Source organism: Oryctolagus cuniculus, chromosome 6 (assembly GCF_051225735.1).
Source record: "Oryctolagus cuniculus isolate XC-2025 breed Fujian yellow rabbit chromosome 6, ASM5122573v1, whole genome shotgun sequence".
Taxonomy (NCBI): Eukaryota; Metazoa; Chordata; class Mammalia; order Lagomorpha; family Leporidae; genus Oryctolagus; species Oryctolagus cuniculus.
In genome coordinates this window covers 127,904,468-127,926,277 of record NC_142872.1, presented here as the reverse complement: position 1 = coordinate 127,926,277, position 21,810 = coordinate 127,904,468, and the positions used below count along the sequence as shown (strand labels likewise).

General features: G+C 47.7%; 1 protein-coding gene and 1 long non-coding RNA gene across 6 annotated transcripts in view; both read left to right on the top strand.

Moving 5' to 3' along the window:
* LOC149126292 (uncharacterized) overlaps positions 1–15,592 on the top strand; it is an 84,715-nt gene extending 69,123 nt beyond the window's left edge. For both annotated transcript variants that reach the window (XR_016236559.1, XR_016236558.1), the window contains exon 2: positions 14,185–15,592. This is a non-coding gene — a long non-coding RNA (uncharacterized LOC149126292). The remainder of the gene's footprint in view (positions 1–14,184) is intronic.
* The window catches only part of NCALD (neurocalcin delta), a 449,552-nt gene that overhangs the window by 95,311 nt on the left and 332,431 nt on the right, over positions 1–21,810 (top strand). The window lies entirely within an intron of this gene.

Here is a 21,810-nt window from a genome sequence, read left to right as displayed (position 1 = left end):
TTTCTGATTTTGGATAAGGTAATGTTGGCCTCCTGGAAGGAGTTTAGGAGGCTTCCCTCGCTTTCAATTGTTATGGGTCATTTTAGAAGCATTGGCATTAGTTCTTCTTTAAAATCTGATAGAATTCAGTATTGAAAGCTTATGGCCTGGGCTTTTCTTTGTTGGGAGGGTCTTTATTATTGATTCAATCTCTTTCTTGGTTATTGGTCTGTTTATGTTTTCTTTTTTTTTTTTTTTTTTTTTTTTTGACAGAGTGGACAGTGAGAGAGAGAGAGAGACAGAGAGAAAGGGCTTCCTTTCTGCTGTTGGTTCACCCTCCAATGGCCGCCACGACTTGCGCATCACTCTGATCCGAAGCCAGGAGCCAGGTGCTTCTCCTGGTCTCCCATGCGGGTGCAGGGCCCAAGCACTTGGGCCATCCTCCACTGCACTCCCAGGCCATAGCAGAGAGCTGGCCTGGAAGAGGGGCAACCGGGACAGAATCCGGCGCCCCGACTGGGACTAGAACCTGGTGTGCTAGCGCTGCAAGGCGGAGGATTAGCCTATTGAGCCGTGGCGCCAGCCACGTTTTCTATGTTTCTAGAAATCTATCCAAGAGATTTTCATCTGCTGATTCACTCCCTAAATGACCACAACAGCTAGAGCTAGAATAGACTGAAGCTATGAGCCAGGAACTTTATTCGGGTCTCCCACATGTGTGGCAGGGGCATTAGCACTGGGACCACTTTTTCTTGCCTTCCCTGGTAAAAGAAGCTGGATTGGAAGCAGAGCAGCTGGAATTTGAACCTGTTCTCTGGTATGGGATGCTGGTGTCTCAGGTAGTAGTTAATGCAGGCCCCAGTTTTACATTTCCTTTTAAAGATTATTTATTTGAAAGACAGAGATACAGAAAGGCAGAGGGAGAGACAGAGAGGGGTCTTCCAACCACTGGTTCACTCCCCAAATGACCACAATGGCTAGAGCTGGGTCGACCCAAAGCCAGGAGCCTGGAGCTTCTTCTGGGTCTCTCATGTGGGTGTAGGGGCCCAAGGACTTGGGCCATCTTCTACTGCTTTTAAGGCCATTAGCAGAGAGCTGGATTGGAAGTAGAGCACCTGGGACTCGAACCAGATCCATATGGGATGCCGGCACTGCAGGTGGCTTTACCCACTATGCCACAGCAACAGCCGCCCAGTTTTATATTTTTATAAGATGATTTCTTTCATGTTTGCTCTCACTATTTTTAGAACTGAATTCTGTGACTTCAGATTTTTTTTTTAAACATTTATTGTTCAGTCAAATACTATGGAGTGCCTGCCACGTGCTAGCCCCTATCCTTACTTGAAAAGACATGTCCTGCCGTCAAGAAGGGGATGGGGTTCAGTTCATGTCAGTAATGCCGGTGTGCCCAACGGAGGGCAGCACCAGGAGCCCTGGAAGCAAGAGTGAGGGGCGGCCTGCAGAACCCGACGGGAGGGCAGCCCTTAGGAAGCCACAGAGAAGGTGCTTGTCGCTCCCCCTCTTCGTGGAGGAACGACACAGGACCCTGCGCTGTTCCTTCGTCTGCTCGGCCCTCCCCGGGTTTGCTGCTGGTTCTTCCCGGGTTGGCTACCGTCCCTCCCACCTCCGTGGAAGGGCGGTTCCCCCTAGCCACTTTCCCCACTTCCACGGGGGAGCGGCACACCGCCGGCCGGCTCTCTCGGGGGCTGCACAGGTGTTCCCTCAGATGTTCCCGGTGCATGTTGTCTCTCTCCTCCTTTATAGTCCTCTTCCACCAATCCCAACTCTGCTACCCACATGCCGAGTACGCTGCTCTCCTCCAATCAGGAGCAGGTCCTGCTGCTTATTGGTTGAACTGGAGGCAGCTGCGTAGAAGCTGTTTTCTCCTCTCCCAGCGCCATATTGTGGGAGAGCAGATGCATAGAATAAGTCTTAATTCCAGTAACTTAGTCTAGTCCGAGTTGCTCCCAGTTGCTCCCCACAGTGCTGAGAGACAGAAAAGAAGGAAGCGGGGCCGGCGCTGCAGCGTAGCAGGTTAAGCCGCCTCCTGCAACACCGTCATCACATGTGGGTGCAGGTCGGTTTGAGATCTGGCTGCCCCACCTCTGATCCAGCTCCCTGCTAACGCGTCTGGCAAGGCAGTGGAGGATGGCCTGAGTGCTTGGCCCCGGCACCCAAGTGGGAGACGCAAATGGAGCTCCTGGTTCCCGGCTTAGGCCTGGCCCAGTCCTGGCCATGTGGCCATTTGGGGAGTGAGCCAGAGAATGATAGAAGCTCTCTCTCTCCATCTGTCTCTTTGTAACCCTGCCTGTCAAATGAATAAAAAATAATTTTTTTTCAAGAATGAAGCAGTTCTCCGGTAGTTAAGGTAGGAAAGAATGCTGTGGGTAGAGGGAATACATACGGGAGTATACAAATTTTCTGTAAAAAAATCATCACAAGGTAGGGAGCTTAAGCAATACAAATGGCTGTCTTGAAGTCCCCACTATCTGAGTCCCTTGGCTGGGGGAATGATCTTCCTCAGGGCTCTAACATGCAATTTTAAATGGTCCCCGCAGTATTTACTGAATATGTATCATGAACAATAATGGCCTTTAAGCTGGTCATAACCCACACACCCTCTTCTGATCCATCTCTAGAAAAGGCTTTATTGCATTAAAAGCCCACACTTCGGGAGCTTAGTTTGCAAGTGCTGCATGCTGAGAAACTACCCTGATACCAGTAGTTATTATTAAAATATTTTTTCCTTAGTGTTTCACCACTGAGAAGGTGTACGAGGGAAGGGCATCCAGAGAGCGAATGTTAGGTGGATCTGAGAAGCTATGGAATCAGAGAGGTAATTGTAGCCCAGATTGCAAGAACGGTAAGTGAAGGTAGCTGGGAACTTACGGCGCTGTAGAGAAAGAGCACCATCTTTGGAAAAGCCTGTCTAGAATGTAAATCCTAGCTCATCAAGACAGCTGGAAAGGTAAAAATGAAAGCTGATTTCCAACGAGGGCTGGAGTCTGAAACTGTTGGCATTGTGTGTTTCCACCAGCAAAACCTTAAAATACAGCTGGACTGACCCAGAGACAGCTTCTATTATCTGCTGTGTGTTCTTGCAAACCTTCTGTAGCACACTCACAGAGGCTGAGTGGTAAGTCGAGGGAGACTACAAGTAACACTCTTCCTGCTGTGTAAGTTTCAAGCTAATTAAGAAAGAGAGCCAGGAGCCAGACAGGTGAGGACACGTATGGATGCGCATACCGGGTACTTTATTGCTGACGATAGCAGGGTGGGAGGATGTGGCTTTGGACGTGAGGCTGGGAGCTGGGCTGGTTGTGTCCCCTGGGGGATCACTTGAAGACAGCGTGCCCCCCTCAGAGGGTGGATGCTCACGCTGTGTGTGGACAGGCAGGGGAGTGGGGAGGGGGAGAGGCACAGTGTGCTCGCCACCACACCCAGCTTGTGCACAGGTAGTCCTGGCTCCTCTCAGCACAGAGAAAGCCCTGCTGCTGCTGCTGTCCCAGCGCAGCCCCGACTGGCCTCGTGCCACCCACGAAGCTGTCGCTCTTCTTTGCACCCCCCATCTCCCAGAATGCACTTGGATTTCACTGGAGATTTCCTGATGGAGTTGGGGGGTGGGATGGGGCATCCTTTGCACCCAAAACAGCCCCCAGTAGGCATTCCACCTAAGCCTCTGATCTTAGCTCATCAGCGCCTGGGTCTCTTCCCGAATCTTCTGGATCTTTCTGCCTCTCAGTCTTCCCCTTCTCTATCCAACCTCCTGTAACCTTGTCAACTTCTAGCTTTCATCCTGCTCTGCAGGTGGGGCTGCTCCAGGGACAAGTACCCGTAAGAGTGCCTTTAGAGGTAGCAGAGGCATGTAAGTAACCAAGGACTTTTTATGTGCACGTGTGAGTATAGACTGCTCGGTATTAAAGGGAAAAACATAACACTAACACTTCTAAAGCAGACTCTTCGCTTTCCTTTCGCTCTGCTTTAGGCAAAGTTGACAGAGCGGTCATAAATCTCTATAGTGTTGCATAGTAGCTGCATATTTTGGTTCCTTTTTTTTTTTTTTTTTAATTGTCTCTCGATTGGCTTGGCTGAGTGGTAGACAGTCCTGGAAGCCTAGACTGGTCCAAGTATCTCCCATGCTAGACCTCACATCTCAGACAATCCTTATGTGTTTATTTATTGTTTTAATGTTGTATATTTTTATCTACTTGAAAGATAGTTACGGGGGCTGGTGCAATGGCGTAGCAGGTAAAGCCACTGCCTGCAGTGCTGGCATCCCATATGACCGCCAGTATGAGTGTTGGCTGCTGTACTTACGATCCAGCTCTCTACTTTGGCCTGGGAAAGCAATAGAAGATGGCCCAAGTGTTTGGGCCCCTGCACCCGTGTGGGAGAGATCCAGAATAAGCTCCTGGGTCCTGACTTCAGATCTACCCAGCTCTGGCCATTATGGCTATCTGGGGAGTGAACCAGAAGATAGAAGTCCTCTCTCTCTCTCTGCCTCTGCTTCTCTGTAACTTTGCCTTTCAAAGACAGTTACAGAGAGAGAGAGGTTGCATTAGCTGCTCCCTCCCCAGATGGCCACTACAGCCACGCTGGGACAGGCGAAAGCTAGGAAGTTGGAACTTCCCCTGGGTCCTCCACGTGGGTGACAGGGTCCCAAGCCATCAGTCACTGCCTCCCAGGGTGATGGAAACTGGATCAGAAGCAGAGCCGCTGGGACCGGAACTAGCGCTCTGATATGGGGTATGAACCTCCCAAGCAGCAGCCTAACCTGCCCTCCCCTGTGTTTGTTATTTTAGGCGTGATCGGGAGGGATGAGTGGGTGATACTTGGTTTGGGGAGAAGTTGGTATCCAGAACTGACATGTTGTATCGGGGCAGGGTGCCGAGGCTCTTCCACCTGGCCGTGCTGGCATCGCGGCCCTCTCTCCTGGAGCTGGGGAGATCCCTGGACACCCTGAGACACTGGCGGCCTCAGAGCTCGTAGGGCTGCCCTTTCTCTTCCTGCGCCCAGCAGGTTACCACCCATCATTTCAACACATGTTTCATTTCCGGGAATAGCGGTGGAGGGCGGGCCCTGAGCATGACGGCATGCAGGGCATTGGGGATCTCCACCGTGGCTCCTGCCACCGCCGCCCAACACAGGCCCTCCGTCCTCCCAGCTTCTTCCGGGCTGTGCCCGGCGTTGAGGGTACAAGCGAGTGCTTTGAACCACAAGTACAATCTTGTCACCCTGCATCCCCGTGCCTTGCTGCTGCTCCTGTTGCTTCTGGGGGAAAGGTGACTCTGGGCCACAGGGTGCAGGGGAGCATTATGTGGTTGGCCCTGTCTCCTCCCTCCAGGCTCCTCATCCCCACCTTCTGTGCTCACCGCCGTTGGCCCCTGCCCAGCTGTCTCCCTCCCTCTGGGGCACGTGGAGTGGGTGGTTCTCTCTGCCGGAGGGCCCCTCCTTCTCCCTTCGCTGGGATAACCACTGCTAAGTGGCCACTTCCCAGCGAGTCTTCCTTGCCTTTCCTGCCTGGGGCCAATGCCTCCCGGAGCTCCTGGGTGGTAGCGCTCAGCAGTTGTGAGGTTTCTACTTATTTGGTGGCTGCCTGTTTCTTCCACTAGACTGCAAGCTGTCCAAGGATGGAGTCCCATCAGTGTTCATTCACTCACCCTTGTACTTCTGGTGGCCAGCACAGTGGAGATCATCAGTACTTGTTTGTTGAATGAATGTAGGAACACAGCTTCCTGCGCTCCAGGAAGAAGACTCTTAGACAGGAAATGAGAATGTGACGTGGGCAGTACTGTCCACAGGGCAGGTTTGAGAGCACGTAGGCAGGGCTCCTGCTCCAGATTTAAGGAAGATTCGAGAACAAGCACGACGTACTATGGCAGTGAAAAGCACCGGCTCTGAGTTCAGGCAGACCCATGTTTAAATCTTGTTTTTCCCTCTTTTTAGTTGCCAAGGCTTTGAGGCGCTCACTTAACCTCTTTATGCCTCAGTGTCTTTCTCTATAAAATGGGCCCAATAATAATGAATACTAAAGAAACCTTGTGTTGGCCGGCGCCGCAGCTCAATAGGCTAATCCTCCACCTGCGGTGCCGGCACACCGGGTTCTAGTCCCAGTCAGGGTGCCGGATTCTGTCCTGGTTGCCCCTTTTCCAGCCTAGCTCTTTGCTGTGGCCAGGGAGTGCAGTGGAGGATGGCCCAAGTGCTTGGGCCCTGCACCCCAAGGGAGACTAGGAGGAAGCACCTGGCTCCTGGCTTCAAATAGGCGCAGCACCGGCTGTAGTGGCCATTTGGGGGGTGAACCAACGGAAGGAAGACCTTTCTCTCTGTCTCTCTCTCTGACTGTCCACTCTGCCTGTCAAAAAAAAAAAAGAAAGAAAGAAAGAAAGAAACCTTGTACTGTTTGGGCTGCTGTATTAGTTATTGATGGCTTTTTAATAAATTAGCAGCTTAACACAGCGAATGTCTGTTGTTTCACTGTTTCCGGCGTGTCAGAGATTCAGGAGTGGCTTGGTAGGTGGTTCTGGCTGAGTCTCTTGTGAGTTGCAGTTAAGCTGTTGGCTGGACGAGGCTGAAAACTTGACTAGGGCTGCAGGCTCTACTTCTGGATGCATGCAATTATTTTTAGGAGCCATGGGTTCCATCCCTGATGGTTCTCTCCATAGGGCCACTCGTGCTATGGCAGCCTCCAGGAGGGGTGAGCAAAAGCCAAGAGCCGCAGGTGGAAGCTGCAGTCTGTTGTAGGCTACTCTCAGGGGGGACCTACCATTACCACATCTGTCGTGCTGTATTGCTCACGGAGACCAAGGTGGTCAACCCGGTGCGGTGTGAGAGAAGGACACTGGAGGGCAAGGAGGAGAAGGTGATTAGGGAAGGTGAGGATGGCTGGGGAGCATCTTGAAGGCTGCTCACGCAGATCTCAAGGACACCTGGGACTGGCCTTTGACTCTGCCTGCTGACGTTGCTCTGAAACGTGAGTGGCCAGGCTCAAGTCCACGGGTAAATATTTTCAGTACAAAGTGTACTTATACTCTGATATTGTTAATTTAGGATTGTAACTGATGATATCAGAGCAGCGTGGAACAGTGAGAACGAGCACATGGGTAGAGAGCTCTCTTTAATTTCAATTATTTTTATGCAATGGAATTTTATTATTTATTTCCTTTCTTCCTTTCTTTTCTTTTTTAAAGATTTATTTATTTAAAAGTCAGAATTCCACAGAGAGGGGAGAGGGGGAGGGAGAGAGGGAGGGAGAGAGAGGCCTTCCATCTGATGGTTTTCTCCCCAGTTGGCTGCAACGGCCAGAGCTGCGCAGATCCGAAGCCAGGACCCAGGAGCTTCTTCCAGGTCTCCCATGCGGGTGCAGCGGCCCAAGGATCTGGGCCATCTTCTACTGCTATCCCAGACCATAGCAGAGAGCTGGATTAGAAGTGGAGCAGCCAGGTCTTGAACCAGCACCCATCTGGGATGCCGGTGCTTCAGGCCAGGGCGTTAACCCACTGCACCACAGCGCTGGCCCCTATTTCCTTTATTTCTAATTGACAAATACTAGTTGTATTTATGGGGCAATGTGATGTTTCCATACAGGTCTCCATTGAGCAATGATTAATTCAGTCATTAGCATGTCCATCACCCCAAATAGTTATCATTTCTTTGTATTGAGAACATTTAAAATCTTCTCTTGGGGCTATTTTGAAATGGACAATACATGATTTTTGAGTACAGTCATTTTACAAAGGGTGGAGACCCTGGAGAGATCAGAGGGGACCCTCACGCCTGTCTGGTGGTCTCAGGGCAGGAGGATGCTTCTGTGGGTCCCTGGTGGTCGTGTGGTGTGGTGTGCTGTGGGGACAATCTCCAGGCAGTTAGGTGTAGCCCCTTTTCCTACACCAGGGACGACCGTGTTGCCTGCCTATGAAAGAGGGGAAACTAACTCTCCATGGGTTTTCCATCTCTGTCAGCACTGTAACAGTAACACGTGCTCTTATAAGTTTGTTGTGAGGACTTAATGGGGCAATGCATAGGCAGTACAGGCATCTTCAAAAACGTTCATAAGAAATGCAGTGCTGTGGCACAGTAGGTTAACACCCTGGTCTGAAGCGCCGGCATCCCAAATGGGCACAGGTTTGAGACCCGGCTATTCCCTTTCCGATCCGGCTCTCTGCTATGGCCTGGGAAAGCAGTAGAAGATGGCCCAAGTCCTTGGGCCCCTGCACCTGTGTGGGAGACCTGGAAGAAGCTCCTGGCTCCTGGCTTTGGATCGGCGCAGCTCCGGCCATTGCAGCCAATTGGGGAGTGAACCAACGGATTGAAGACTCCCCCTCCTTCCACCCTGCATCTCCTTTCTCTGTGTAACTCTGACTTTCAAATAAAATAAATAAATCTTAAAAAAAGTGCACTGATTTTAAAATTGGAAAAAATGTACTTATGTGAGAGGCAGGGAGAGAGAGAAAGCTCCCTTCTTCCCAGCCATCAGCTCACTTCCCAAATGCTCAAATGACTCCCAGCTGAGGCTGAAGCTGGGGGCATCCAGGTCTCCCCCGTGGGTAGCAGGGACCTGTTCCTTGTGCCAACACTGCTGATTCCCAGGATGGTTAACAGGCAGCTGGAGTCAGCAGCCCAGAGACTCTGATGTGGGATGTGGGTATCTCAACTGGTTTCTCTTATAAGTGCTAGGCTAAACGCCCAGCTTATAGATTTCAAAATCTCTTACACCAAAATAAATTTATCTTTTAATTGCATTTTCCACAAACTTTTTGAAGCACCCTTTTCCTTGGGACACTGCCCTATGTGGCATAGTCCCCAACGCCACCAGTATTGCCAGTTAGAGTATGAAGCTTATGAACCAGCTGCAACAGGCACCTGAAAGCAGAAACCAGCCAAGTAGGAGGGAGAGTTTTCCAGGCAGAAGGAAAAGCATGCATGAAGTCCCAGAGTCAAGAGAGAGCAGGGCCGGCGCCGTGGCTCACTAGGCTAATCCTCTGCCTGCGGCGCCATGCAGCGCCGGCTGTAGCGGCCATTGGAGGGGTGAACCAATGGAAGGAAGACCTTTCTCTCTGTCTCTCTCTCTCATTGTCTAACTCTGTCCCTCAAAAAAAAAGAGGGAGAGTGGGGGAGCTAGAGACTTTCCAGGGTGTCTTCCCATTGGCTGGCCACAGATGAGGCCCCGGGAGTAGGCCTGGGCGGATAAAGAGCTTTGCAGGTCACTTGAAGAGTTGCCCCTTGATCCTCAGGGTTGGAGGGAATTTCCCAAGGACGATTGCCAGGGCTCTCGGTGAAGTCTCTAGTGGTTCTTGGCACATTCTATGTTTTTCTCAATAAATTCCGACTTAATATCTCAAAATTACGAAAGCACTTGGATTGACAGCTCCGTAGCCTGTGGTATTGTTTCGAAGCCTGAGCAGTCAGTAATGGAAATCCTGTCTTCCCTGCATATTTAAAAACCAGAGTAATTATTTTTCCCCAAGAATCACGTTTATCTCTCTCGCTAAGGTACCCCCAGCCCCCTGCCAAGTGCCCAAAGGGCTGTTGTGTGCAATGTTAGGCATCTTTCTTCGAAGAGTCCTTACGTCTGAGCAGCCTTGACCCGAGGTGGGACAAGGAAAGAGTGATGACATGGAAGGGAGTGTCCCTCAGCCCAGGCAGCCTGTGCCAAGCTAGAGGACTGTAGGCCATGGAACAGCCAGTCTCCTCCTCCACAACCAACTAGCACCATACAGAACTTCTGGGATGCTTTGTTCCATTGTTCAACATGTCTACTGGACGTACCGACTGTGAAACAGAGCCCTGGTGTGCGGGGCTCTGGGGTGAACCTCGAGGGAGGCATTTATTGTCCCCGTCTTGCGGATCTCACTGCTGGCACTCCAGCGGGCTGACTTCCTCAAGCGCGTGTCGTTGTTGAGCGAGGCGGCCTCAGAGTTCTAACTCGGTACAGCTCGCGCTTTCAAAACAGAATGAACGCTCAGGCAAAACCAAAACAAGCCCCATTGTTCCTGCTAGCGAAGTCATAGACATTCTTTGTTGAAATTTCAGCAAAGAAGCAATTCAGTGATATCTTTCCACATATGATATGATATTATTGTTCCTTTTGGAGAATTTCTGGGAAGTGGAATTGGTTCAGTCTCAAGATATAAAAAAATGTTAGGGCCTTGAAACCGTTTCTGGCAGACTGGAAGAGGACCAAGTTCCCTTTCCAAAAATCTGTGTCCTTCATCATACCAACCTGTCTCCGAAAGATAACTAAGCACGTGTCGAAACACATTCCCTGTGTATGTTCTGTGCCTACTGTGTACTCCCTGTGCTGAAATTGAAGGGCTCTGTTTTGATCCACAACAGCAGAGAGTAGGTAAAATGAGGCTCTGAGAATAGTTTGGTTCAATAGATCCTGGTAAGAAATTTGAGGGTGGGGCTGGTGCCGTGGCTCACTTGGCTAATCCTCCACCTGTGGCACTGGCATCCCATATGGGCTCCGGTTCTCGTCCCGGCTGCTCCTCTTCCAGTCCAGCTCTCTGCTGTGGCCAGTGCTTGGGCCCCTGCACCCACACAGGAGACTAGGAGGAAGCCCCTGGCTCCTGGCTTCAGATTGGCGTGGTGCGCCAGCCTTAGTGGCCATTTGGGGGATGAACCAATGGAAGAAAGACCTTTCTCTGTCTTTCTCTCTCACTGTCTATAACTCAACCTGTCAAAAAAAAAAAAAAAATATGAGGGTACTTCACACAGTACATGGAAAAGTGGAATTCAAGATACATTTATTTTGGTATAAAAATTGTTGAAATCCATGCATGAATTTCTCACAATGTATATTTTCCACAAAGTTTTTGAGGAACCTTTATCTGGATAGCATCTAAATTTGGGGAGGCAAATTTCTCTCTTTTTAAATATTTATTTATTTGAAAGAATTACAGAGAGAGGGGGAGGGAAAAGAGAGAGAGAGAGAGAGAATGAATGAATGAATGAATGAAACTTCCATCCATTGTTTCGCTCCCTAGATTGTCACAAGAGCCAGGAACTTCATCCAGGTCTTCCACATTGCTGCAGGGGCCCAAGCACTTGGGTTGTCCTCCGCTGCTTTTCCTAGGCCATTAGTAGGGAGCTGGATCAGAAGTGGAGCAGCTGGGACTTGAACTGGCACCTGTATGGTATGGCAACTTTACCTGCCAAGCCACAATGCCCCCACCCCAATAAACTTATTTTTTATTTCATTTTCAATGAATTTGTTTTTTTATAATAGTTTTTCTTTTTTTAAATTTTTAATTTTATTTATTTGAAAGAGTTACAGAGAGAGAGAGGGAGAGTCAGAGAGAGCAATCTTCCATCCACTTGTTTGCTTCCCAAATGGCTTTCCAGGTCTCCTAAGTGGGTGCAAATGCCCAAGAACTTGGGCCATCCTCCCCCCTGCTTTTCCCAGGTGCATTAGAGGGGGCTGGATCAGATGTAGAGCAGCCAGGACTTGAACCGGTGCCCATGTGGGAGCCCAGTGTTGCAGGTGGTGGCTTTACCCGCTACAGCACAATGAACTCCTTCAATGCACTTTTCAAGGCACACCTGTAAAATGATAAGAAGGAAGCAGAAAGGAAATTAGACTTTAGTGCACTTTTGTTCTGTCAGCTGTCCATCATGCAGTTTCACCCAATGGTGTGTTTCACGTGTCAGTCTAAGAGCAGTCCACACACAACGAACTGCTGATTGGTAAGTGCCCGCCATTTGTTAATTTCATGGAAAAGGAATACCATGTCCAAGTCAGTTGACTACTCCAGAGAACTGGCTGGCTCCACCACAGTGGCTCATCTGATTCCACCATATACAGGCTAGAAGTGCTGGACGAAGGCGGTTTCGTAGCTAGTCACTTATAAAAACAGTGAGCTGCCTACTTTTATGCCCTTCATAGTAGTTACTGTTTGTCAAACACTTACCATGTGCAGACACAGTGCCAAGGGCTTTCTTTAAGTTATGAGTGTAGGCTTTTCACAGCAGGCCGCGGGAGCAGCGGGCCATGGGGGTGGAGGGTGGGGACAGGGAAGCCAGACAGGGGCTGTGGTCCTCTGGGGGAGGATCGGGGTCCCAGAGTGTCACACATGGTTCCGCTGGCTTTTTGTTTTGTTTTGGTTGTACTGAGTCATGGTTGGGACTTGGGTCTCTCTTGAGTGACTTGAGAGTTTTGACACTATTTCTCCAAGTGTCCTCTGGGGTAATGCACTCAACCGTTCTGTTGGTCAACTCGGCAACAGCTCCCAGTGGCTCTGGCTCTGCAGCCCTCCATGGTTGCTCTTCTGGGGCTGGTCACCGGGTGAGTGCGCCATCCACTTTCCTAGATATCCATCGATGGCCCCTTAGTATGCGTGTGGAGCTTCTACCCCCAGCAGCAGCATGGGAGAGTGGAGAGGTTCCTGTGTCCACCTCTCAATGCTTGGTGAGTTTTAAGGTTTTTTTTCACCCCCAGTCTGATGGAGCTATGGGGATATGTATTGGTAAGGGTTCTCCAGAAGTGTGTGTGTGTGTGTGTGTGTGTTTAGAGACAGAGACAGACAGACAGATGCAAGAGATCTATTATCTACAGCTATCCATATCCGTGAGTTCTGCATTTATAGATTCAACCAACCATGGATCAAAAATATTCACAAAAAATGTCTTGAGTATATACAGACATTTTTCCTTGTCATTTCTTGAAAAAGATTTATTTTATAACTTGAAAGGCAGAGTAATAGAAAAAGAGAGGGAGAGAGAGGAAGAGGGAGCGTGGGGGGGCAGGAAGAGAGAGAGAGAGAGAGAGAGAGAGAGAGAATGAGAATCTTTTATCTACTAGTTTATTCCCCAAAAGCAAGCAACAGCCAGGGCTAGGCCAGGCCAAAGACAAAAGCCAGAAACCAGGATCTCTGTCCAGGTTTCCGTCATGGGTGATAAGAACCCAAGTCCCTGTTTCCTTCCCAGGTGCATTAGCAGGGAGCTGGATCAGAAGCAGAGCTTCGGGGACTCAAACTGGCACTATGATATGGGATGCTGGTGCGGCAGGCCATGACTTAACGCGCTGTGCCACACGCTGGTCCCCTTTCCTTGTCATTATACTCTAAACAATACAGTAGGACAACTATTTTCATAGCTTTCATTTGTTTTAGATATTAGAAATACTCCAGAGGTGATTTAAAACATGCAGGAGGATGTGCATAGGGTTATAAATGAACACTATACTATTTTATATGAGACTTAAACATTCCTGTATTTTGGTGTCTGATGGGAGTCCTGGAACCAATATCCCGGGAATACAAAGGGACCACCTGTCTCTCTATAAGGCTAATAGCTGTATCAATATGAATATGCAGAAAGATCTGTTTGCAGGAGTTGGCTCCTATGTGTGTGGAGGCTGGAGGTCTGAGCTCCGCAGGGTAGAGACCCAGAGAAGAGCTGAGCTCGCAGCTCCATCTGAAGCCGGCCTGAATTCAGTCTTTCTTGGGGGACTTCAGTCTGTTTCTCTTCAGCCTCCGACTGACTGGGCAGTCACAGCCGCATCAGGCAGGGCAACCTGCTGTACTCAGACTCTGCTGATTTAGACATGAGTGTGGGCTAACAGGGCTCCCAGTCACGTCTGTACTGGCGCTCCGCCACACTGTGGCCTGCCCAGATGAAGCAGCGTGGGGTGTGGTTCACCTTGCAAATATTCCCGTCCCAGGAAAAATGACTTGCACGTGCTGAGTGTGTTCAGTGTACACGTTTGAATGCGTGTGCACGCGTGACTGACAGCAAGCACACGGCGGCTTCAAGCGTGTCTCAGTTCTTCCCTGGAATGGATACCCTGAGGGTCTGAGATGTGCTGTCTTAGAAACACAGATGCACTGGATTTAAAATTGTGTGAGAACCGGGTCCTTGATGGAGTTGGGAGTGGATACAGATAAAGCCAGAGAGGGGACACTCTGCTTGGTCTTTCTTGGAACCGGTTCGCAGGTAGAGGACGACACAGAAGCCTTTACGTAAAATAAAGTACGTGGGTGTTGTTCGGGTTTGAGTCCTTCGAGTCTGCTTTCCTGTCTGGGGTGGTGCAGGTGGCTACAGCCCTCCCACAGGAGAGGCAGTGCAGGCAGGCAGGAGGGAGGCTGGGAGTAGAAGTCTATTGCTTGTTATTTTTTGTAGGCCCAAATGTGTCACGTAAAAAAGGCCATAACCCAGGGGAGGGTTTTTCCTTTTATTTTCTGACATTTTCGGTCTGTAACTTTTCAGCTGCTCCATCAAGATTTATCTCCTGTAATTATGTGGATCTGAGGTACACGTTATCAACATGTCAGAAGAACTAAGACATCTTCCCCTTCGAAGTAAAGAAGAAAATTATCTTAAGCTGCCAACCATGAAATGCTGAAAAAATAGGTCTTTGTGCAGCTTCATAAAGTGCTTCTGAGAGATTCTTCCTGTTTGCCTTGCTGTTAATGGAAATCTCAAGAACATTAAATTCTGTTTTCTGTAGGTGGGCAAATTCCGGGCGGAGGGGGAAGTGTCACTCTCTTTCCTTCTGGAAAGCTTATTCTCCTGCCCGTGTGAAGAACTACTTTTCTTGACTGTTTGCTGGAATTTCTTTGCTTAGGTAGTTTCTCATTATTATTCAGAAGGAACACTCCAGGGAAATGATACCTCCCAGAAGTTTTGTGTTTTACCAATTTTGAAAGAGTGGAACGTGTTGGAAGCCCTGTGCACTGCAGTGCACGTAAGCTGTGACTTCCGTGTTCTGACCGCTTGGCCGTGGGTGGAGACTGTGCCAGGCCTCCTCGAGATGGCTCCATTTCTTCTCCCCAGTGGCCTATTCTGATCGCCTGTGGAGCACAGCGCTGCCGAGCAAGTGCTAAGCACCACGTCCGTGTAGAACAAAGCAGCTGTGGTTGAGTCACTATAATCCAACAGCCATGACGAAGAAGAAAGAGTGCAGAGAAGGTTGCCATATATTTTTATTAATAGTGAAAAAAAATGAGCATAGGTTTCTAAGTACAGTTGAGGTGGGTTGGCTACGTAGCCAAGGTTGTAAACTGTGCGAACTGCTCTGGGGAGCACCGTGACTACTGTGTAGCCATGACTCAACTCCTTTATAAAGACCCCGTGGGCTGGTGCTTGTCTGTGTCCTTTATGTGCATTGTCTCATTGAGCTGCACCACCAACTCCAGGAGGTAGTTATTACCAGCAGTGTTTTTCAGATGGGCTCTCAGGCACAAAGAGTTGAAGCAACTTGCCTAAGGTCACTCCTACAGATAATTCCTAGATCCCAGCCTAACACATAGCTCCAGAGAAGGCGAGAGCTCAGCTGAACTTGACAAATGGTCAAAACCAGAGCTGGGACACAGAACACCTGTTACGGGCTGGGAGGTGCACTTGAAGGGCTGGTTGGGAAAGTTTGGCCTCACAGCAGCCTGCTGCGATCACTTCCAGAGTAGGCTGTGTAAGTTTATTTAAAAAAAATTTTTTTTTTACCAAAAAATTCTGTTTGCGTATATGTCGCTCACTTTTTTTTTAATAAAAAATGTGGTCTTAATAAGATGGGAGTCTAAAAAAAGAAATACTTCATTTCTCTCATCCTTTGAGAAGTCCCCAACATTTTATTAGAAATAATATCATTATTTAATACAGAGATTAAATACAAATATTGACCATTCCGTGATTTTTTTGTGTTTAGAATTTCATCTTGCATTAGCTCTATTCATTTAAAATATTTCTAAGTAGATACATGATTAACTATGTTCCATTCACTAAAACACAAGGGATTATTAAGAGAATGAAAAGCCACAGTTGTGGCGACATCTTTGAAAAAACACATCTGATAAAGGACTCATTCAAAATCTGCAAGAATTCTGAGAACTCAGTGATAACAAAATAACACAATTTTTTCAAAAAGTGAGCAAAATATCTGAATATATATCATCAAATAATGTATAGAGATGGCAAAGAAACATGAGAAGATGATCAACATCATCTGTCATTAGGATTATAGAATAAAACAACAATGAGATGACACTCTGTCCCCAGAGTCCAAGGCACTGACATCAGCACATGCGGGTGAGGATGTGGAACAACAGGAGGTCTCATTCATTTCTACTGGGATTGCACAACTGTGTGGCTCCCTTGGAAGGCAGTTTGGCAGCTTATTCCAAAACTAACCATACTTTTACTGTACAGTTTAGCAGTTACATTCCTCGGTATTTATCCAAAGTGAACACTTAGGTATCTACCAAAAAGCCTGCACACAAATGTTGCAGAAGCTTTATTGATAATTGCCAAAACACAGAAACAGCCAAGATATTTTGCAGTAGGGGAGTGGATAAACAGTGGTCCATGTGTACAATGGAGTGTTATTCGGCAGTCAAAAAAGTGAGCTAGCAAGCCATGAAAGATACAGAGGAAACGTAAATGCATTTGGCTAAGTGAACAAAGTCAATCTAAAAAGGCTATGGACTGTGTGATTCCAGCCATTAGACATTCTGGAAGAGGTCAAGCCACAATAGAGACAGTAGGAAGATAAGTGGTGATGGGTGGGAGGGAGACCTGACCAATGGAACACAGGGAGTGTTTAGTGCCGTGAATGGTGGATGCACATTGTCGTGAATTTGTCCAAACCTGTAGCATGAGCTGCGCACAGAGTGACCCCTGTTGTAAACTATGGGCTTTAGATAAAAGTAAGGTGTCAATTCTGACTCCGTAATTATAACAAATAACTCACACCAATGCAAGATTTAGTAATGGGGGAAACTGTATGTAGAGTAGAGGAGGAACATACATGGGGGTTCTAGACTTTCCACTCAATTTTTTGGTAAACCAAAAACTGCTGGAAAAGCTAAGGTCTATTAATGAAAAAAAATCTATTAAAACCACAGATGTTGTTATAGCAACATCTGGGTCTTAAATCTCTTATCTTTCTCATTAATACTCATTAACTTTTGGAATTCTTAATCATTTATTTTAAAAAACAATTCACCTTTTCTTTTTAGAAAAATATTTGAGAGAGAGGGAGTGAGAGAGAAAGACCTTCCATCTGCTGGTTCACTCCCCAAATGCCTCCAACAATTGGTGGGGGGCAAGGCCCGGTCAAAGCCAGGAACTCTATCTAGGTCTCCCACGTGGGTGGCAGGGCCCCAAGTACTTGAGCCATCATCCACTGTATCCTAGGCACACTAGCCGGAAACTGGATCAGACTTGTGGAGGGGCCAGGACTCTTGAGATGCAGGCATACCAAGTGGTGGCTTAACCTGGCTGTCACAATACAAGTCACTCATCCAGTCTTATGTGGCCAAGAGACAGCATTAATTACAATGTTTATTTCCATTATTACACTCTCCCAAAATAAATATTTAAAGTTTTATTTCTTTATTAATCTATTTGAGAGACAAAGCAACACAAAGAGAGAGTTAAATAGATATACACACACATGCACACACATGAGCATACACATAGAGGGAGGGAGTGGGGGGAAGAGAGAGAGAGAGAGAGAGAATAATCCACTGCTTCATTCCCCAGATACCCACAACAGCCAAGGCTGGGCCAGGCTGCAGCCAGGAGCCCTAACTGGGTGACCCATGTACTTTGGCCATCATCTGTTCCCTCCCAGATGAACTAGCAGGAAGCTAGATGTGGAGCAGAGGTGGGACCCATTCCCAAGGACTTGATATGGGATGGGGCATCCTAAGTGGTGGCTTAACTGACCCGTGGTGCCACAATGCCTCCTCTGATGAAGTATGTGTTGAGTGGACTGAGTAGGGTGGAAGGGTGAGTGGTGTACACCGACACCAAAGAAGACTGTTGGGACTTTGTGGGTGTTCTGAGGGAGAGCATGGTACATTAGTAATGGCTGAACAGTTTTTAGAATTTTATCACTTTGGAGCGTTGGATTTAGCACATGGTTGGGTATATATACTCCCCAGAAAAGGGGAGTAAGGAGTATAAAGACAGTCTGTCAGTCAGCCCAGACTTGCTGGCCACCAGTGGGTGCCAGGCCAAGCGTATAAGTTTCAAGGTGGACTTGGTGCCTCCCATCAAAGATGAACCTAGGAGCTTTGACTCAGAGATTTGGGGTAGATGGTCTTGATTCTGAGTCTCACTTAGATGCCTGCTGGCCAAGGGATTTTGGGTGACTTACCCCAGTGGCTTTCATCTTCAAAATGGGATAAAAGTCATACCTACCATTGGTGGATCTGTGATGATTAAATTAAGGCATATTAAGAGCATCACACATAGCAGGTGTACAAATTATGAACCTTTTCCCTGTTCTCTTCCTATGGAACTAGAGAAACGTTAAAGCTGCTAAAGAGGCCGGTGCCGCAGCTCAATAGGCTAATCTTCCGCCTTGCGGCGCCAGCACACTGGGTTCTAGTCCCGGTTGGGGTGTGGATTCTGTCCCGGTTGCCCCTCTTCCAGGCCAGCTCTCTGCTGTGGCCCGGGAGTGCAGTGGAGGATGGCCCAAGTCCCTGGGCCCTGCACCCGCATGGGAGACCAGGAGAAGTACCTGGCTCCTGGCTTCGGATCAGCGCGGTGCACCGGCCACAGCTCGCCAGCTGTGGCGGCCATTGGAGGGTGAACCAATGGCAAAGGAAGACCTTTCTCTCTGTCTCTCTCTCACTGTCCACTCTGCCTGTCAAAAAAAAAAAAAAAAAAAAAGCTGCTAAAGGCGTTGCACCCCACTGTCCTAACTCTCCCATCACTACCAGCTCAAGGACTCTCCTAAGGAAAAAGCTGGGTTACATGCAGCTGCGCCCTGAAAGGTGCAAGTCCTTTAACTTTGACCTGGGAAAGACAAAACACCTCTCCTTAGAAAGTCCCTCTAGGAGTTAACTGTTTAAAGTAGAAAAAGTGTGCGTGTCTGTGTGTAGTTTTGTAATTATTTCCCTTCTTCAAATAAGAAGGAAGTGCATGAAGAGGCAAAAATCTTTAACCATATTCAACACACTTGATGCAACCTCTGACGAACACACAGTCACACAGCCAAGTTCAGCTCCGTCGCAAGTCAATGACAACAGCAGTCCTTCGCTTACAGAGACGTCCCTGGTGTGCTGGTGGTAGAGAGGCTGCTGCCCGCCCCTCACCCCAGCCGGGTGCAAAGACAGAGGCTCTGAGCCTCGGAGTGTTCAGCCGCAGCAGTGGCCACAGGAGGCTGCTCAGAGGGACAGAACAAGGAGGCCGCACCTGCGTGAGTGCTGGGTGGACAAAGGGACTCGTAGGTGCTCTTGAAAGGAAAGTGCCAGGGCGACGTGGCTTCTCAGAGAACTGTCTTTACTGAGTTCTATTTTCCTGAAAATCTGTCTGCTTCTTGGAGGACGAGAGAAAAAGGAATTATTGCAACAGTCTGTATCTTCAGCAAAATCTGAAGTTAATTTCTTTGTCAAGAAATAAACAACAGATTCCATTTACAACCTAAAGCCCACACATTTTACTAATTGGTTAATTAATAAAGTTATTATGCTAATTATTATCTGCAATTATTGTTACTTTTTTGCCATATCTGTAACACTTTAGTGTTTATTCCATCAATTTTTTTTCCCAAAATGACTTTTGTTCTTTATGATCCTTTAAGGCCTTAAGCACACTCTGTGAATCCCCTCAAATCCGCTCAGAAGCAGACAGGAATAAATCATAAATAAATGTAAAAATAGTATCGTATCCTCAAGTGGCAGAGCTTCTCCAAGCCATAAATATAACTGAATTCTAGTTCACCTCTTGATCTCCAGCCTTGTATTTAAATCACACAGACATTTGTTTTTAGGGCTGGAAGGATTCTGTCTTAGGTTGCTCTCCTCCTTCGGGGCTCATTTTGGGTTCCCAGTAGAGGAGACGTTTGTAAATGATAGAGAAAATAATTTATTCTCAAGTCTCTTGCACAGGTCTTTTTCCTGTCGATTGATGTTAAAGGCAGACACACACAGGACCAGTGGCACTGGTGTGGGAGAGAGTCTGGTTCTGCTGGCAGGGCTGGGTCTGAATCTCAAGTTTCATGGCTTACTTAGTAGCTGTGTGGTTTCAGTAATTTTCAACAACCAGGTTGGGTTGTTGTGAGAGCAAATTGCATAAAGTGTAGGCTAATGACCTCACTCCAATCAGCTATGGCTATTGTCAAAAAAGGCAAGAGATAACAAGTGATGGCAATGATGTGGAAAAAGGGAACCCTTGCACATTGTTGCAGAGAATGTTTGGAGAATAGAATAGCGCTTCCTTGAAAAGTGAAAAATAGAATTACCAAGTTTTTTTTTAAAGGATTTATTTATTTATTTGAAAGGCAGAGTTACAGAGAGGCAGAGGCAGAGAGAGTTCGGTCTTCCATCTGCTGGTTCACTCTCCAAATGGCCACAATGGCCAGGGCTGGGTCAGGCTGAAGCCAGGAGCCAGGAGCTCCAGGTCTCCCATATGAGTGCATGAGCCCAAGCACTTGGGCCATCTTCTGCTGGTTTCCGAGGCACATTGGCAGGGAGCTGGATTGGAATTGGAGCAGCTGGGACTTGAACTGGTGCCCATATGGAATGACAGCATCACAGGTGGCAGCTTAACCCACTATGCCACAGTGCCACTCCAGAATTACCATTTGATCTAGAAATCCCTGGATTAATATATACAACATTATATATATCTCCAAAGGATATGAAATCAGTGTGTTGAAGACACATTTGCACTCCCTTGTGTATTAGAGCAGTATTCACAGTAGCCAAGATATGGAAAGAACCTCAGTGTCTGTCCACAGGTGAATGAATGAGAAATTGTGGTATGTATGCACAATGGAATACTATTCAGTCATCTAAAAAAGATGACATTCTGTCATTGATGACAGCATGGATGAACGTGGAAAAACATGGGATGTGAAATACACCAGGTACAGAAAGGTAAACCTGCCTGATCTCACTCACCTCTGGAATTTTAAAAAAAGTCAATTGTACAGAAGTAGAGAGTAGGATAGTGGGTCCCGGAGGTGGGAGAGGGTGCAGGGAGGGTGCACAGGGAGAGGTTGATCGATGGGTACAATGTTACTGACAGGAGGAGTGGGTTCTGGTGTTCTGTTGTTCAGCAGGGTGACTGTGGTCAATAAAATGTATTGTAGATTTCAAAATAACTGGCAAATTCCGGTAAATGCTCAATAAATAAATAAATAAATTTATTTTATATCAGGTTTGTTAGAAAGTCCTGTGACAAATGATGCATATTTGCACTAATGTTATAGCCATAAGCCTATTTTCATTTTTTTTTTAAGATTTATTTATTTATTTGAAAGTCATAGTTACACAGAGGAGTGGCAGAGAGAGAAAGAGAGAAAGAGAAAGAGAAAGAGAGAGAGAGAGAGGTTTCTTCCATCTGATGGTTCACTCACCAATTGGCCACATGGCCGGAGCTGCACGGATCTGAAGCCAGGAGCCAGGAACTTCTTCCAGGTCTCCCACATGGGTACAGGGACCCAAGTACTCAGGCCATCTTCTACTGCTTTCCCAGGCTATAGCAGAGAGCTGGATCAGAAGAGGAGCAGCTAGGACTCAAAAAACCAGTGCCCATATGGGATGCCAGTGCTTCAGGCCAGGGCGTTAACCTGCTGTACCACAGCGCTGGCTCCACATGTATCTGTTTTCATTTAAATTAAGATAAAACTCCAAATTCAATTTCTTGGTTGCATTAGTCACATTCCGAGGGCTCAGTGTCACCTGTGGCAGATGGCGACCATATTGGTCAGTGAAGATCTGGAACCTTCCATTGTCACAGCCAGCTCTCATGGACTGTGCTGTTCTAGAGCATGTCCAATGGCATGGTGAGCTCATGAGCTGTCTTTCCTGTCCTTTTCTTTAAGATTTATTTATTTATTTAAGAGGCAGAGTTACAGAGAGAGAGGGAGAGGGGGAGAGAGAG